The sequence below is a fragment of the Dendrobates tinctorius genome, unplaced genomic scaffold (genome assembly GCF_039654945.1).
Source record: "Dendrobates tinctorius isolate UK_male_01 unplaced genomic scaffold, ASM3965494v1 ptg000060l, whole genome shotgun sequence".
Taxonomy (NCBI): domain Eukaryota; kingdom Metazoa; phylum Chordata; class Amphibia; order Anura; family Dendrobatidae; genus Dendrobates; species Dendrobates tinctorius.
In genome coordinates this window covers 73,685,001-73,704,978 of record NW_027361728.1, presented here as the reverse complement: position 1 = coordinate 73,704,978, position 19,978 = coordinate 73,685,001, and positions in this window count along the sequence as shown.

Here is a 19,978-nt window from a genome sequence, read left to right as displayed (position 1 = left end):
CCTTCTAATCAGTTTGTCCAGCCTATTCCTGTCCCTGGTTGATATGCCACTACCCCAGCACGCCACACCAAAGAAGATGACTGATGCCACAACAGAGTTAAAGAAGGATGCAAGGAGTGCCCCCCTAACTCCGAAGGTTCTCAGCCTTCTGAGCAGATAAAGCCTACTGTGGCCCTTCCTGTACACTACATCCAAGTGATGGGCCCAGTCTAGCTTATTATTGAGGATCGCACCAAGTTACTTATAGGTGTCGACTATCTCAATGTCATTTCCCTGAATGTTCACCACTATTGGTGGATTTTTTCCCTTGCGAAAGTCCACCACCAATTCCTTGGTCTTCCTGGAATTAATCCTAAGGTGGTTCCTCTGACACCACTCCACAAAAGCTTGGTTAGTATCTCTGTACTCTCTTTCATCTCCTCCTGTGATGAGGCCTACTATTGCAGAGTCATCAGAATACTTCTGCAAGTAGCAGCTAGATGAGTTGCACTTAAAATCCGCAGTGTACAGTGTGAAGAGAAAAGGAGCAAGAACTGTACCTTGAGGTGCCCCTGTATTGCAGATCACGGTGTCTGACACACTGTCCCGAACCTTTACAAACTGAGGTCGGTTCGTGAGGTAGTTAAGGATCCAGGTGGAGGTCCACGCCAACAAGGCCCAGCTTGTCTCTCAGTAGACCTGGCTGTATGGTATTAAAAGCACTAGAGAAATCGAAGAACATTATTCTCACAGTGTTCACAGGTTTCTCCAGGTGAGAGAGAGTCCTATCTAGAAGGTGGATAATGGCATCATCCACACCAATGCCCGGCCTGTAGGCAAACTGGAGAGGGTCCATATCCGAGCTCACTAGAGGACGGAGACGTGTGAGAACCAATCTCTCTAGTACCTTCATCAGGTGTGATGTCAATGCTACAGGTCTATATTCATTAAGGTCTTTCGGATAAGGTCTTTTCGGATTATACTCTGAGGTGGCTACATTATATCATGTGGAGTAGCTGCATTATACTATATGAGGGGGGCTGCATTATAACCCAAGAGGGGGCTACATTATATTCTATAGGGGGCTGCATTATATTCTATGACGAGTGCTACATTATATTCTATGAGGGGGGCTGCATTATATTCCATGAGGAAGGCTATATTATATTCTATGAGGGGGGCTATTTTATATTCTATGAGGGGGCTACATTATATTCTATGAGGGGGCTAGTTTATATTCTATGAGGGGCCCCTGCTACATAATTAAGACATGTACTACCTTATATTATACCCTGATATTAGCGTGTTTTACCACACAATTTGTAGTCTTGTATTTATTTCTATGTAGCTACATAGTGGTCCCCAAGAATGATTTTCTCTGGTGGGCCTAAGGTGCTCCAGTTTGATGCTGAATAGACCTATGTTTCTCATTTCCCTCATTTTAGGCAACATTCAAGTGATGTGCCTCCAAGATGTTATATTTGTTCCAGTTTACAGCATTTACACAGAAACTCATAGACTCCTGATATATCACTCTTTTTGTCTTTCTGTTCTAGGTTGTCTAAAACACAGAAAGAAGTTGCAGATGCATGGGGACATGCATGTTTTTAAAGTGCAAACATCCCAAACTTGTGTGTGCCTTTAAGATATAGCAGAGCTGGTAGCTACCTTATTATGCTTGCACTCTATGAACATTTTCCTTGCAGATGTACATGAGAATTCAATACTGAGAAGTGATATACCGTATATGCATAAAGTGATGTACTTATTATGTTCTGCCATTAGGAGTTTGTGAAGGGTTAATAAAGCAGCCCTGCTTTCCATATATGGTCATAAGGTCACAAGTGCTCGTTACTTGAGTTTGCCTTTGGTGATCGGGTATGCACAGAGTATCGCGGGTGCTTGAGTGACGTGCGCCTCCCCGCGGTCGCATGTTTCGCAGTTGTTAGACAACCACAAAACATGCAGGGATTGCCTGTGTATGTCAGGCAATCTACGCATGTTTTGTGGCTGTCTAACAGCCATGAAACATGCAGGTGCGAAGATGTGAAGATGTTACTCAAGCACCCTAGGCAAACTTGCCTAATGCATCACTAGTCACATGGTTATACCACATGACCTGGTTCTGGGCCTAACAGTGAAGGGAAGGAGAGGAGACATTTTAGTCAGAGTGCGTCATCCTGGAGAAGCTGAGAGAGCAGGAAGGAGAGGGGCCATAGCCCCTATGTATACGAGGAGCCACGGCCGCAGCTGCAGACTCTTGTGAGATAAGCATTGTGCATAGAAGCAGTCAATGGAGCTGAGAAATCGGCGAATCTGGAGTCATAAGTCCACAGTCAGATTTATTGATTTGGACCAGACAACCCCTTTAAGAAGAGATATATAACTTTCCAGTGTACATTAGTTCAAGATCTGTGTTTACTTTTAGTGTACGGTAACACTCTTGTCCAGATTAAAGTGATTTTCCAAGATCAAGTTCTATATTCCCCAACTCTTCTACACCTTTAAAACAACAAACACAAATGATCCTCACCCTCCATGAATCCATTGCCGACTCTCCACCAGCGCTCCAGTCTTTGTTTCCTGGCTGCAGCGGTGACATCACAACTACAGTGCAGCCAATCGCTGAGCTCAACAGCTCTACCAATGTAGTTTGTGGAAATGCCTGAGCTCAGTGATTGGTTGTCTGCAGTGATGATGTTCACTGCAAAAGTGACACCACAGAACATGCTGTTTTCACCGATACAGTTAGGAGTAGTGAAATCTCTGGGTGTCCCCCTCCAAGTGAGGGCCCTGGGCCGACCGCACCCTCAGTCCCCCTTCCACTCCTCCACCGTGTTACTGCATCAAAGTTAATGTATGAAATACCAGTTTCCTCAAAATGTTAACATCAATAGAGATAGTTCTCTCTTTTTATATGGGACTCAGTATTTTTAGGTCATAAAATTTGATAGGACTACAGAGTTCTAATACAACACACAAATAATTAGCTCATGGTGAAGTCATATCTGGTGGATTTGCAGTTTTGTGATAATTTGGTATTTGTTTTCCTATCATCATAAGATCAAATTTATTTTTAAATCACAGGACACAATTTACTCTGAAGAACAGTTTTATCACAGATTCCCAGAGGACTAATATTTTATATAAAATGCTATCTGATCAGTTGATATTTGTATCTAAGCCTCAAATATAAACTTTTTGAAAAACTGAATAGTTTCTAATGAGACTGATAAAAAAAAACTTTATGGAGCACATGTGCGCTAAGTTACAGCTTGGTCCAGAGACGGAGACAATAGATATGGCAGAAAATAGGATTGCTAATTTATGCCATGTGCTCCACAAAAAGTGAATGGTTTTCATTATCTGGGTTAATTTACAAATGAAATACACTTTACTTGATTTGAAGAAACAATCATTTTCCTATTGAGTCGCTTTCCTGTTACCCTGTTAAGCAAAAAAGATTTTTACAAAACGATTCAGCATACTACACCAACGTGTGTGCAAGGCTGACATATGTTAAGCGTATGTAATGCTGACATAAAACTTGTGCTGAATACTTTCCTGCAAGATGTGAATAATACATTGGGAATATTCCAAGTATTATGTAATAAGTACTATCTTATAAATCTCTCTCTCTCAAACCATACAACATGGCTACATACTGTAGCTTGATTACTAACAGGATGGGACTGGCCCAGTGGGGACTAGGTGGATCCTCCGGTGGGCCCTGCTCTCCCAAACTGTACAGGAGCAGCATGCATTAGTTTTTACACTGATTGGGAATGAGAACCTTCCCTAATCACTGCATATTGCCGTTTACCAGGGGGTAGGAGGCCCTATCAACAGCCAAGCCAGGCCCCCTTTGTCCATGACTAACAAAGTAGGGCAACAACAGCTGTGAGTGATGCCAGGAAAGGAAACAACCAATCTGGAAAGGGGCCTGTTCAGCACACTGGCAAGAGAAAGAAAACATGAGCAACCAGAATACAGTGCAGGGAGCAGTTGAAGGATGAAAACAGAGAAGACAGAAAGAAGAAGCAAAGAGGAAGTGCCATAAGAAGCGGAGAAGCCTGGAACCACTAACATGATCTTCTCTTACAGCACAGAAGCAGATAAGTATTAATATTTCTGCCTGTAACAATACAGAAACCTCATGTCCATGTGCATCACTGTGTATACTACCCCTGTATTGTGACATCACTATGTTCAGTACATAAAGACAGTTAACTTAACAAAACCTGACAAAAAGAGCTAGCAGAAACAGAAAAAACTGAAAACATACAAGTTCAATGGTGCCAATTACTGTAGAACAGCTCCTGTTTGCCTGTTGTTGGGTATCCAGTGGCCACAGGCTCCTTCTCCTAGCTATCCCTGTTTCCCAGATTACTTCTAATGGTGAAGACGCCAGGGCCATGAACCTTGCTGGGCTCCTGAATCTGCCCTCAGTCTGTTCCCTCCCTCCAACCAGGGAAGAGCGGAGGAGTAGTGTATGGCTATACATCAACCAGACTAATAAGGTAATACTAACAGGGATAAAGTAAAATATTAATTATACAAAAGTGCACTCACAAACAACAGAGGGAGACACAGGGGAGTGAAAGATGGGAAAAACCAAAGTAGAAGGAGTGCATTTGCACACACCAAAATCTAGCAACAGTCTTAGATAAATTCACCAAACATCTTCTCAAATAGCACACCAAGAACTCCTGGGACCATGCAGCAATAAAGCTAACTTTGGCATTTCCTGATCACCAGAGTCTAGTTTATATAGCAGCGGTGAGAGGCAAACAGTGAACAGCTGAGATCACCATTGGTCTCCTTTCCTTTTTTCCTTTTCTAGATTGAATTCAATGTGACCAGGGCTCTAAATAGCCATGTCTGAGTAAGACAGGAGGTGGGCATGCACATCTCAAGGGATCGCACCTCCAGAAATTGGGGAGTTATCTCCTATGCTGGAAATAAGGGATAACTTCCAAACTTTGCATAAGGATGCTTTCACATTGCTTTTAGGCACCCGTTTCTTCACCTGTCGGGGCTTATGTCCATACCCCTGCAAAATGGAATTTGGGCGTATGTGCCGATGGAGCTATAGACTATAATGAATCCAACAGAGTGAACATGCACTCTGCCATGCATTATTATCGGAGAGCACGGTGGCTCAGTGGATAGCACTGCAGCGTTGGAGTCCTGGGTTCGAATCCCACCAAGGACAACATCTGCAAGGAGTTTGTATGTTCTCCCAGTGTTTGCGTGGGTTTCCTCTGGGAACTCCAGTTTCCTTCCACATTCCAAAGACATACTGATAGGGAATTTAGATTGTGAGCCCCATCGGGGACAATGATGATAATGTGTGCAAACTGTAAAGCGCTGCGTAATATGTTAGTGCTTTATAAAAAAAATAAAGATTATTATTATTATTATATACGCCTACTGGAGGCGGACACACAGACTCAGTCTTCTATGTGCCTGAAACTGATGCACACCAAAGCGTACATTCGCTCTGTCGGCACCATTATAGTCTATGGCCCTGTTGGCGCATACGTGCCCGACTTGGGCCGCTGAATGGGTGACTAATCATAATGTAATGTCAAAGCACCCTAACCCCATTAAAGGAAAATGCCCTTTGATGTAGTACAGCAGATAAAACTGATCTGTTTTGCACACTGTATTGTCTGATAAAATTCTCACGTACACAGAGCTTAAATATAAACATATAGTAGAAGTAAGGTGGGACATGAATTAGACATCGGCAATAAGCTTTCCACCCAATAGATTTCAGGATTCGCATGATGGAAGCTCGTGAAATTCCCAATTCTAAAGAGACTCTTCTGGTGGACTTTTTGGACTCTGAACAAATATTTCAGCAAGAAGTTGTTTATTATTTTCTGTACTGGCTGTTTTGGGTTGACCAGTTTTTGGAGCATTAAGGATTGAGCCAGTGGCATCGAATTTGTCACGAATGCAGTAAATGGTTTGTCTCTTTGGGGCTTGAGTACCAAATTTTTCAACCCAATTTGCTCTAACTATTTCAGCATTTTGAGATTTCCAATACTCTTTTAAAATCCATTTTCTTTGATCTGTATTTAAATTATTTGCCATTATGGGTTATCTGAATTATCTGAAAAGAAAACAGATTTGGGGGAGATTTATCAGTGAAAACTGGATCTGTGAAACTGACTCAGTTGCCCTTAGCAACCAATCAGATTCCACCTTTCATTATCCAAAGAGTCTGTGAAGAATGAAAAGTGTAATCTAATTGGTTGTAAGGGCAATTGAGTCAGTTTCACTTTACATCTTGTTTGATAAATCTCCCCCTTCATAACCCTTACACATACTATCCACCTACTTTTGGACCACCCTGTGTATATATATATATATATATATATATATATACTGTATATATATATATACTGCTCAAAAAATAAAGGGAACACTTAACCAGCACAATTTATTAGGATTAGGATGTGCTCCCTTTATTTTTTGAGCAATATATATATATATATATATATATATATATATATATACACAGTATATATATGCACATTTTATACAGACCACCTCCTGTACTTTTTCATCTTGTTTATTTATTTCCTCATGTTTGTCTTGTCATGTTTTTATGATGTGATCAATAAAATTTGAAATTAATATACACATAGTTAATTCATGTTATTAGTTTTATAATTCCATGTGGATTCACAACAGCCCTTTGCTCTCCTTTTTTTGAATGAATTTAACATTTACCAAAAGAGGTAAGCTGACAATCCAAAACGGTTCCCTTCCCCCTCTCACCATTGGCTTTCCAATGACAAAAAACTGTCATAACATGCCTGAATGAAACTTCATAAATGCATGTTACTCCACACCCGCATCCCCTTCTCCAATCCCTCTCTTAGCCCCAAGGCCCAAATATCAATCCTGATCATTGACAGATGAACCCCATCACATCGCAAATGTTCTCACGAAAGTATTTCCAACTCCTGCTGCCTGATCACAATGGCACCATTTCTTGACAAGAAATGGGCAAACTCTCTATTGACTTTGACCCAAGTCTTATTTAGGTGCTCTATGGAATGGCCATGTTTCCAAGCGAGCAGGGCAACAATATCTGACCAAACCAAGACTAAACGAAGGTAGGAAGACATGAGCCTCAGACAATCAAATTTAATGTTGCTGATCAATTCCCTGGATGTCATAACACCAAGGTTGTTGCCACCCACGTAAATTAGCAAAATGTCCGGTGGTCTGTCCAGACTTATGTGGAATTAAAACTCAGGAATGAGCCTGAACCATAACATGCCACTGACCCCATCCACCAAGCCATCGCTTCTTCTCTCAGAAGGCCAATTTGGCAGCCAGATGGCCTAATCTCAGCCCTTAATGCTCCCCATGCCACGTAAGAATGTCCAAGTACCCAAACGCGCAACAGACTATTTGGAGGAAGCGAAAAATGACAAAGCAGTATTTCTCAACATACCTAATAGGGTGCCCAAGATTAACATTTATAACATCTTCGGACAAACTTACAGCCAGAATTTTTCAGACTCTCAACGACCAATCCTCCGCACTATGTCAGAGGGCAGGCCCCACTTGGATGCCTCCATCGCCCCCCCGTATGCTAAAAGAATGGAACCCAAAGTTAAACCCATCCACTCCAAAAGCCAATGAACACCTCCTAAAGATTGAGAAAAACTGGAAACGAGACAAAGCCAACTCATTCTCATGGATTAGCAAAGATGCCGTGTTGGCCCCCACACCTTCAAGTACTGTGTCATGCGAGATACCGAGCACTCCATTAATCCTTCGACTGCTCGTAGCTCAATTAATCAGCCTCTGCATCCATAATCTGTCTTAAATTTTCTCAACAAACAGTACATTACATTTATCTAACAAACCACTTCCTCACATTGTAGCCCATCTTGACTAAGTCCATGTTTACTCACCAACTCGCCAATTCTGAAAGCCCCCAAAAATTCTAGGGTAATAGATAACTGAAACAACAAAGTCTCAGACCCAGAAAAACAAATCTCATTCATCGCCTGCATAACTATGAAATATTTGATGATGTACTTCCACTTTGCTAATTTAAATATGATGGCTAAGGCAGCCATGCGACCATTCAAAGCAGGCACAAAAATGCTTTCATTAGATGCTTTTCCAATCATGTGCAACAACAACTCCACCCTATCCCCATCAGACTGGCACACCTCCCTCTCCAGTCTCAAGCCAGTGCCACAAATCCCATACAGCAATATACTTCACTTAAGTGCCTGCAGTCCCTGATTCTCTGACCAACCTCAATGCTGATCCTATACCAGGTTCCATAATTTGCACTGCAAGTCGTCTCTGTGCTTCTCCGCAACAGGTGTCAGCTTTCAAAACCGACCCCAATGAAACCCAGAGAGCGTCAACCGTCAACGATTGAATTAGTAAACCTGGGCACATGAGACTCCTGCAACCATATATTCAGCTCCAGACAATGTCACACCATATGTCTCATCAACTTTACTACTGGCGGGGATTGAGCCAACATATTATTGATTCACTGATGCACCAGCATATTGTTGCCTAAAAAACTATCTTTCTTATTCCTCAAAAACTCACACGATATCTTTACTCCAACGACAATTGTAAACAATTCCAGCACAGCCAAGTTCTTTGTCAAACCATTAAGTCTCCAGGCCTCGGGCCACTTCCCACACAACCATTTTCCCTTAAAGCATGTGTAAAAACCATGTGACCCCGCAGCATCTGTTACCAGTTTCAAATCTATGTTAGAGATAACCTCGTCTATACCATCAGATCGTCTGTTGAAAGCCTCTAAAAACTGTCAACACATAAGCAAATCGTCTTTCTGGCCTGCACTTAAACAGATGAAATGCGTTGGATGAGAAGCCAAAGCTGTGGCCCAAGCCATCCTCCTGGAAAAATTTGTCTCATCAGCAAAACCCAGTAAGCAAAGTTAAGCTTGTCTAATAGTGACTACAACTGGCACAGATGTATCTTGTCGGCCCAGAGGGTCTCCTGAATGCAACACCTTAGATCCTTCAACTTGTCTGCCGCAAGACAACGCTCCATTGACATTGTGTCCAACTAAATCCCCAAAAAACTTAAGGTGGTTGTCAGACCTGTGTGTATTTTAGAGGCTAGTGGAATCCCAAACTTGTGAAAAAGAACAGCACACTTGAGAGACTCAGCCAGTCCAATACAAAGGAAATATTCTAAATAATGCATGATAGACTCTAAACCCGTTTCATCCCTGACAACCCACTCAACAAAACAACTGGATTTCTCAAAATGCACACATGAGATTGATCATCCCATAGGCAAACAACAATTAACATAAAAGCAGAGAACTCCTTAAATGGGGTAATGGACTGAATGGACATGCCAACCATCCTAATTCCACCTACTGGCTAATTTTTCAGAAACCACCGATGGACATATTATAGCAGAATCAAGTTCCCGAAGTGGGGTAGAAACCTTATCCACCTTGGAGGGAATTTTGAAATGAAAATTAAAATTGTACTGCAAGAAAGCAGCATCTTTCTTGTCTGGGTACCTAGTTAGGTGCGGTTCTATCTGCTCTACTTTCCCAGGAGTCGTCCATCTTACTTGCAGCTTCCCCTGACTTTCCCTTTCCTTTCTTGAAAGACTGGGAATAGCTATGGGTTCCCCGCACCTAAACAATCATGTTTGAATCTACACAATGTTCCAAAATTGCATTCCTTCTCATTGAAGTGCCAACACACTCCCTTAAGGGCACCCGCCAAAGATCTCCCTTCACTGGAGAAACCCCTATTGACCCCCGAAAAGGACCATGAGGTGGCCACTTTCCTACGGTGCTGTCGTCAACCACATTCACAAAATAATTTATTGATCGTCACAACGCAAATTAAGCTAATTTCACATTAGCGTATCCTTGCGCAGCGCATCGTGGCAATAGAAACGCATGCAAAAAATGCATCATGCGTTTTTGCATGCATTTGCGTTTTTTATACACATTCGTTCTCTAGGGGTTAAAACCAGTGTCTACACATTTTTACGCCAAAAACGAAGGCACACGAAAACGCAGACGAACGCATGTCTATGCGCATGCCTGCATTCCCATAGACTGTAATGCGTTATTTTGTCGCATTCCGTGCGCAAGCATGCACATGCGTTTTTTTTTATGCCTTTTGGCGGACCCAAAAATGCAACAGGTTGCATCTAACATGCCTATGAGCATACCTTGAAAAAACGCATGCGCATGAAAACGCATATGACCGCATGCAAACGCAAGACCATGCGCACGCCATGTTAAACATAGGTACGTAGGACGCATGCGCATGGACGCGTACGATGCTCTGTGAAAAAAAACGCTAATATGAAACCAGCCTTAGACGGCTGCCTAAACTGTTCATCGCACTGCAACTAACCACTAACTCCTTAGGTACGATATGCTTCATTTATACCGTCTTAATAACAAAACAAAGATGAGCAATTTTCTGGAGGCTTTTCAGCCACTACACTGGTAAGAATCGCAAAAGTTTGAAGCCAGTTGGCAAAGGTCAGATGTATTAAACGATACCCCCTTCGTTCTTCCACTTCCTTCTTGCTCTCATCCATTTTCACCAGATGTAAATTAAACTTCTCCAGAGACTACAAAGAAAAAAACTCCAGTTTTTTTTAATCTTTTTTTAAGTACGCTCTCAGCGGTACATAAAAACCGTAAACCTCTCCTCGAGCTCTATCATCCACCCTTACCATATCCATGCTGCTCGCTGTTGGCACAATGGGAACACTTACCGATACAGTTGCTGCAACGTAACAACCTAACTATGCCACAATACCTGCAGGCCCTACTGGGGACACACCCCCTTGCCATACCACCACCTGACTCAACCCCACGATGACAATCAGCTGTATCAATACCTGTAATAACTGCCATAAGGCACTGCCATCCACACAGCCCTCATGCGCAATGTGTCATCCAACTTTCACATTCCCACCACATGCTGCTGACATACAGTGACTACATGACTTACTAAACGGACTACGAGGTGTGCTCAAAACACCTGTTGAGTACATGCCCCGCCCATCCAATTCTGAGTCCTCTCCTGATGACACTAATCCCTCTTCTTCTGATCTTCTGAAAGCACCGCTGGTTCATCATCCCCCTGTACAACTGCATGCTCTGCTGTGCTCTCAGTAAAGGGAGCCGCATAGAGTGAGGATACTTCAGCTGCATGTCTACAGCTAGCAATCCTGTCGCAGCCATCCCCCTCCTCCACCCCTCTCTGTTCTCGTCAAAGGCGTTAAATTTATGATGGCCTCTTCTCTATCTGCCTGCCACGTGACATGGATCCAGGTGGTTCAGATCTTTCCCGATCCCTGTTACCTGGGCAGTATTCATCTGGACCAGCCTGAGCTCTGGTCGCCTGCATTGATGATACAGAGCTGTTGGCTCCAATTGCTATCATTATGCATACATGGTATTCAGCGCGTTGATGACGTAAGTACACCTTGACGTCCACTCACCACTGGGCTGGTGCTTCGGTGCAGATTCCTCCTGGACCTCTAAGCTACTCTCTGGTTTGCATGGCATGTGTCAGTCACCGGAAGGTTCTTGGTGGGGTTCCTTTATCTCTGACACACCCTTGGGGTCACCTCCAGACTGAGCCTCTCAGGAAGTTGCGACCTCCTAGGGTACTTGAGAAGTACTAGTGTCACAGCCTCCTTTCTGATACCACTGCTCAATATCCATAACTGCTATAGGAGCCAGCTTGGACCCTTCACTTTGGTGAGGGACTTCACACTGCTGAAGAGGACTACCATAATGCGCTAACGCTGCTTCAAATATCAACTGCCCCTAACCATCCATGGTCAACCTATATATTCCTGCTTTATCACCAATCAGGTATGGCCCCATTTTAGCCGCACCCCCACTATATCCCCATTCCCTGCCTATTACCTTACTCCCCTTTCTCTTAACAAATGCCATCATCGGAACCCTCATGCCACGTCCTCCCACACAGTGGGCTCTCTAGATAAAACTCACCCATGGCCCGGGAATGTCTCCTAGTCATGAGACTCTACCTTCTATCCCCTCTGGGTCACAATCCAGACCTTACTGGTAGGGAATTTAGATAATAAGCCCCAATGGGGTCAGTGATGATAACGTCTGTAAAGTTCTGTGGAATTGATAGTGCTATATAAGTGAATAAAATAAATAAAATATAAATAAAAATACAGAAAGATCTACAGTGAAAATTTTCAGGGTTAGGGTATGTTTCCATGGTCAGTATTGGCAATGCTTTGGACGCAGCTCCATCCAAAGCGCTGCCAGTTTTTGCATGCGCCATGATTCCGCATATGTTCATTGAACCGTGCGGAATCACCGCGTCCTATACATAGGACGGTGATATTTATCTTGCGGAGACTGAGCATCTCCGCAAGAAAAATAGACATGCTGCGGTCTAGAAAGACGTGCCGCATGTGCTTATACGCAGGGAAACCGGAGGCGTCCCTGCATGTATTGTTGTGATGGGATTTCATAAAATCCCCTCCACTATGCTGTAACATCTGGCCGTAGCGGATTGGATGCTGCGGCTGTACACTGCGTCCAATCCGCAGCGTTTACTGACCGTGGAAACATACCCTTATTCTGTCTATCTTGCACACAAATTAATCATAGACACTACATGTATGAGTCAAATAAAAACATTATCTACAAACATTCACTTATACATACAGATTCATGAGCAATTTTTTTTCAGAGAGTGAACTTTTTATGGAGGAAAATTTGAGTTCTTCATAAAAGCCTTGTGCTTTCATCCCAGGATGGATGGAGCCACCACCTTTTAATATTTTTACACAACTGACAGTTACAATGTTCTAAAGACTATTTTTCTGTTTGATGTGGATTTAAAAAGCTTTTTTATGGTTTCGCATATGGCTTTTTCCCGTTGCATTCCAAGCTATTTTAATCATGGAAGTAAGCCGTATTTGCTCCCTACAGTGTAATGTATGCAGGTTTTTCTCTAAAAGACTTCTTTGTATTTGTGCCATAAAACAATGGTCGGCATAAAGCACAAAGTGGTGACCTTTAACACTACAAATGTTACTGACCTACATCTAACATGATTTAATGCCAAGAACTCTGACAGTAGAAGTGAAACATCACAAAAAGCTATGGGCAATATCACAACTTGGAAGAATAATTTGCACTGCAGTCCTGTTCTTCAATCGTAGATTGCGAGAGAAGTTGACACTGCACTACAATTACTATCTTTTCTTTTAAAAAAGAAGCCCATGTTCCAGACTAAGGTGGTGTTCTGCTGAAATTTTTGACATAGCCTGTATAGTAAGATAAAACGAAATAGCGTCCCTCAACAAATGATTTTCATTGCACTTTATTCCAAAGCAAACATAATACTGGGTTAGAGCAATAGCATGGGGAGGTGACAGACGTTTTGCGTGGATTGGTGGACAGTTTCTGTGGGCAATTTTCAGCTTCCTTATCACATTTCCAATTAAACCACAGTTCTTGTCATAGTCCATCCTTAGTTCTTACCCTTCTTCCCGGTTTGAGGCTGGCTGCTTGCAGCTCTGCTCTCTGAGGGAAAGAAGGGAAAATGTGGGTGTCTGCTTCTGTAGTGTCGGTGGTGGGGTGCCGAGCTGGGGGGGTGGTCCTACTTTTATACCGCGCAGAGATGACAACAGAGACACGATGGAGGCAGATTCTGGGTGCAACAGGTCCAAGTTTATTTCTTCACTTGCCGTCCGACTGACGGCACACCTCGCGGCCCTCCGTTTCCAGAGCCGCTTCTCACACCGTACACTGGAGACGTGTCTGCACACACCGTCCCCTCCTTTACTGTCGACGCTCCTGACAGTTCCGTCACTGTGGCCGCCTTAGGCCCATTAACCAACAGCGCTTCTACTGCTCAGTCGTCGTGTCACATACGGTGTCTTACACCCAGTACCTCGTCTCAACTGCGGTCCTTTCCTGTCAGGACCACCCCCCTGACGTCCTCTCTCCTCAGTCCCCCTGGTCTGGATTCTCCTCAGAGTGCACAGACTGTCGTAGTCCTCCTGTCACTTGAGCTCCCCCTGGGGACTGGAACCTTCTGGAACCCTCCCTCAGAATTTATAACTTCCCCGGTTCCTTGAAACTGTCACTAACTGTCACCACGCCCCCCATGACCAACGGTTTCTAAAGCCCTAAGCTGCTGTAAAGTCCTTTGCTCACACTCCACCCTGCCATCTAATGGTCATCCCAAGGTACTGCACGTCCACTACACTTTTCTAGTTGTTTCCCCACTGTAATCACTGTCTCCTACCTACACTGTGCAAACCTATCTTTCTTCACTCTGACTAGTCCGTCCGTCCGTCAGGTCACCTTCCCTACACTCCCCCTTCCTTTGTCCATTGTCGTCCTCGACAATCGTCATCCCTGCCTTCGTCGTTCTGAATCTACACCTACATTCTGTTGTCGGACCAGAAGTTGAGCCAAGCCCACTATCTGCGGGGGCCGAACTATACTGGGAGCACTATGCTCTGAGCAGCCTACTGCTACTCACCAGCGCGCACGCCACATGACAACGTCTTTCAAATTGGGCAAGGTATACCCGTATTCTCTATACGGCATGTACCTTTCCCCTACTCTCCCCTACTGTTACCTTTCACTATCCGGTACGCCATGATCGAGGCCACTCACCTACCAGATCATTGCCGGCGCCCGCCTTTCCTTCTTCAGGGGTGTCCGTGGTGTTGGGTACCTGACCTAGGACGGCTGTCTTTCTCACATCTTCCCATTCATTTTCCTTCTTTCAATTACATGTCATGGTCGGCGTCCCGGTCTCCCAGACCTCAACTCTTAGATCCCTACCGGATCTCACACTTTCCTTTGGTCCCGCAGACCTTCCCGCACTCGGACCTGTTGCATATTACCTTGGCATATTATACAATAAACAACTTTATAATAGCACAAGTACCCATTTTTATATGATTTTTTTTTTTTTCATTTTCTTTTGCTTTAAAACTCAACGTTCAACAATAAACATCGCCAGTACTCCTTTCCTCCTCCCCCCTTCCTTGGACCTGGACACTCCTCCGCTTTCCATATCCCCGTTCTGTCAGGTAAACATAGTTGCATCCGTTAAACAACAACAAAACTTTTTTTTTTTTTTTAAATGCAACTGTTCCTATAATCTGCACAACGGTGCATCGAACTCCTGACAGTTTATACCACTCTCAATGGACAGAGGTGAGGGCTCCACAGCCGTGGAACTCCTGGGGGAACCGAGAGTGTCCATATCAGTCCTTTTTCACGGGGGTCCGCTTTGCTCAGGCTCCGCCAGTACTGCCACCGCATAATAACCGCGGGGGCAGTATTCCTTATAATAAGAGACCAAGTCCCCTACTTCCAGAGCCCGGCCATGCCGTATAGAGGCCACGTTTACATACACTTTCTGGCCAGTCTTATCACGGATGAAACCGTACCCCTTCTCGAGGTCGGTGTATACCAGCCGCCCCTGCGATCTCTTCTCCGCCATGCCAGCCTCCCCCTTGTCATGCAGCTGTTTCCAAATCGCTTTCTCCCGTGTCTTCTTTCCCTTAATAACCTCCGCAACCCAAACGGAGGGTACCGCACCAGTCCCAGAGTCCGATGGGTGGGACCTTGCCGAGAAAGGGTGTGGGGTAGAGGCGGCCGATGGTATCTGTGGCCCAGCAGCCACTGGGGCCAGGTAGCGGATGGGAGCAGCCGGGACTCCGGAGGGCTGGTCCACAGGGCCCGATAAACAGACCCCAGCCGGTTCCAATACTGGCTTCACCGCGGCCACCCGGTAGGCCGCAGCCACAACTCCCAGCAAAGCCGGGGTAACGGCCGGTTCGGGCGATGAGGCTGACACCGGTCGAGGGAGCGCAACCGCGCTTTCTGTAAATAAGCTCCGCCCTGGGGACTCTGGGCGGGAAGGCTCGGGGACGGGAGCGAGGGCCTTGCTCAATTCCGCGTATAGCTTAGGGCCCTCCGCAGCCGGGCCTTCCGATACACTGGAGGCTGCGTGTTGTGGCGAGATGATAGGGGCCGCTTGTGCAGCTGCCGGCAGGGCCGGGGGAACTCTCACCTTCCCCGGCGCCGCAGCCTCCGTCACACCACCGCACGGCTCATCCCGCAGCCTCCGCTCTCCAACTCGTTGCACAGCGGGCCCAGCTTCCAGGCTCAGGGGCTCCGCGGGAAGACTCTCCGCTGGTATTAATGGCGGCCGCTCCTTCTGGTTCCGCACGGGCTCCGCACAGATTCCTCTTCTTGCCCATGGACCCGAAGATGACGTCTTCTGTCTCAGCTCGTTCTCCTGCCGCCACTGCCATTCTAGGCGGCCAATACCCCGACTTCCGCAGCGTCTCATACCGTCCGGTGGGCAGCAATCGAGTGGCGCCAAACAGTCGCTCCCAGGCTTTTCTTCGGTGTCACTCCCTCTGCGGGGTGGAGCGTTGGCAGGCCTCTCCACCCACCTGTCAGGGTCCAATGCTTGGAAACGTCGGCCTCCGGACACATACTGCTGTCCAAGGGGGTACGTTGGAGGGGGTCCCAATCCATTCGGAACTACTGCGAACACCCGGACCTCGCCTCTGCGTTGAAGGAGCGCTGCCATACTGCACTGTCTCTGGTACCGCCCCGGATCCTCTACTGGCCACACAGATTCGTCACTGCGCTCCTCATTTATAATCCACTGGTAAACAAATTGTAATCCACCGATAATTGTATTCCAGACTGAGTAGACTAAGTCCTTTTCCATTTCTTTAGGCAGGTCTGCCGTAGAGGATGAGGTATTAGCGGCGGTGATCCTGCCGACTACGCCAAATGTAGTGTCGGTGGTGGGGTGCCGAGCTGGGGGGGTGGTCCTACTTTTATACCGCGCAGAGATGACAACAGAGACACGATGGAGGCAGATTCTGGGTGCAACAGGTCCAAGTTTATTTCTTCACTTGCCGTCCGACTGACGGCACACCTCGCGGCCCTCCGTTTCCAGAGCCGCTTCTCACACCGTACACTGGAGACGTGTCTGCACACACCGTCCCCTCCTTTACTGTCGACGCTCCTGACAGTTCCGTCACTGTGGCCGCCTTAGGCCCATTAACCAACAGCGCTTCTACTGCTCAGTCGTCGTGTCACATACGGTGTCTTACACCCAGTACCTCGTCTCAACTGCGGTCCTTTCCTGTCAGGACCACCCCCCTGACGTCCTCTCTCCTCAGTCCCCCTGGTCTGGATTCTCCTCAGAGTGCACAGACTGTCGTAGTCCTCCTGTCACTTGAGCTCCCCCTGGGGACTGGAACCTTCTGGAACCCTCCCTCAGAATTTATAACTTCCCCGGTTCCTTGAAACTGTCACTAACTGTCACCACGCCCCCCATGACCAACGGTTTCTAAAGCCCTAAGCTGCTGTAAAGTCCTTTGCTCACACTCCACCCTGCCATCTAATGGTCATCCCAAGGTACTGCACGTCCACTACACTTTTCTAGTTGTTTCCCCACTGTAATCACTGTCTCCTACCTACACTGTGCAAACCTATCTTTCTTCACTCTGACTAGTCCGTCCGTCCGTCAGGTCACCTTCCCTACACTTCTATCTGGCTGTTCTAATTCTGCAGGCTACCTCAGTGATACTAGTGTGCTGCCAGTTCTTCACCATGGTCGTTTCTGGTTGTGGCAATCTTCCTGTTTGTTCCTTTCTTCCTCTGTTGCCCCACATGCAAAAAGGAGGATAATATATACTGTATACTGGCTATGAGATGGGGACAGGTGAGTCTCAGGTGGCACATTGGCACTTCAGCTGACCCCTGCACAGACCTAGTGCCTGCATATGCTTTGCAAGTCGAACTGTGGTAGGAAGCCATTACTAATCCTATAGTTATAGTGTGAATAAGCACACAGTCAGAATAAAGTCCTTTAATTGAAAGAATGACACAGACTCCTTTAAAGGGAATCTGTCACCCCTTTTTTCGAATATGAGCTGCCAGCACCGACATTCTGTAATGCTGTAGATAAGCCCCCGATGTAACCTGAAAGATAAGAAAAAAGAGTTAAGGGGGGTTTTACACATAGCGATATTGCTAGCATTTGGTGACGTAGCAGCGATATCGCTATGTGTGATACTTACCTCCGACCGGCTCCTCCGCTGTCTGTCGTTGATCGCGCAGCTCCATTTCTCGTCGGGCGCTTCCTGCTGGCGCCGACGAGCGACGTGTGGAGGCGGGCGGGAGGACGTCTGGATCGCCGCGTCTGAAAGGTAAGTATCTGTGAAAAATGAGGATGAATGAAGTCATGGAGATCAACATCCAACACTGCGGAGACACCATCACATGTTTCTCAACGCAGTGATTCTAGAGCAAAGCCCCCATCCCTTATGGGAAATATGTAAAATATGCAAAACACAAGCCACGGAGACACCATCACATGTTTCTCAAAGCAAGCAATGACTAGCCAGGTCTTTCCCCGGGAAGGAACAACCACGGGAAGGGCAGTCTCCAATGAAGGAGACCACCTATGCCAAAACATGGTATTCATCCACAGACAGCTGTTTTGGGGCATTGCCCCTCATCAGTGTGGAGTAGAAAACTGGCCAGTAGGAGCAGTGCCTAGTAGAAGACTGTGAAAAATGAGGATGAATGAACTCATGGAGTCATGGAGATCAACATCCAACACTGCAGAGACACCATCACATGTTTCTCAACGCAGTGATTCATTACAGAATGCTGTAGATAAGCCGCTGATGTCGGTGCCGGCAGCTCATATTCGAAAAAAGGGGCTATGGGGGCCCCTGCCAGCGGAGCAGCAGCGGGTGTCAGGAGGCAGGAGCCCCTGTCCCCGCTGCTAAAGAGAAATGAATATTCACTGCGAAGCAGTGAATATCATTTCAGGTCTCCACCCCCAGAGGCCCCGCCCCCAGCCCAGTAAGCCGCTCTGCAGACTACAGCTGTAAATCAGGGCCGGCGCCGCCCTCAGTCCTCTCTGCTCCTGGCTCACAGCCAGTGCGCGATGACGTCACTACATCGCGCACCCGCTGTGTGTCTGGCAGAGGGGGCAGCTCCTGACACTGAAGCCGGGATCAGCGTGGGAGCGAGGAGGAGAGGTGAGTATTGTGTTTGTTTGTTTTTTTTTTATATCTCTCTCGCTCTCTCTATCTGTCTCTATCTATCTATCTATCTCTATATATATCTCTCTCTATCTCTCTTATATCTATCTATCTTTCTATCTCTATCTATTATCTATATCTATCTATCTCTATCTATCTCTATCTATTATCTATATCTATCTATTTCTATATCTATCTCTATCTATCGCTCTATCTTTCTATCTATCTTTCTATCTCTACATCTATCTCTATATCTATCTATCTATCTATCTATCTCTATATCTTTCTATATATATCTCTATATCGCTCTATCTATTATGTCTATCTATCTATCTCTATATCTATCTATCTTACTCTAGCTATCTCTATATCTATTATTTCTATATTTATTATCTATCTAGCTACCATCTATATCTATCTATCTTTATCTATATATATACTGTATCTCTATCTAATATCTATATCTATCTATCTCTATACCTATCTATCTATTTATCTATCCGTTATCTATCTCTATATCTTTTCTCTGTATCTATCTATCTCTATATCTCTCGCTATCTATCGCTCTATCTCTATATCTATCTCTATATCTATCTTTATATCTATATCTATATATCTATCTCTATCTCTCTATCTATCTCTATTTCTCTCTATATCTATCTCTATATCTCTATAGTTATCTATCTATATATCTCTATCTATCTCTATATCTATCTCTCTGTATATATATATCTATCGCTCTATCTCTATATCTATCTTTCTATCTCTATATCTATATATCTATCTATCTTTATCTATTTATCTCTATATCTTTTCTCTGTATCTATCTCTCTCTATATCTATATCTATCTCTATATATATATATATCTATTATCTC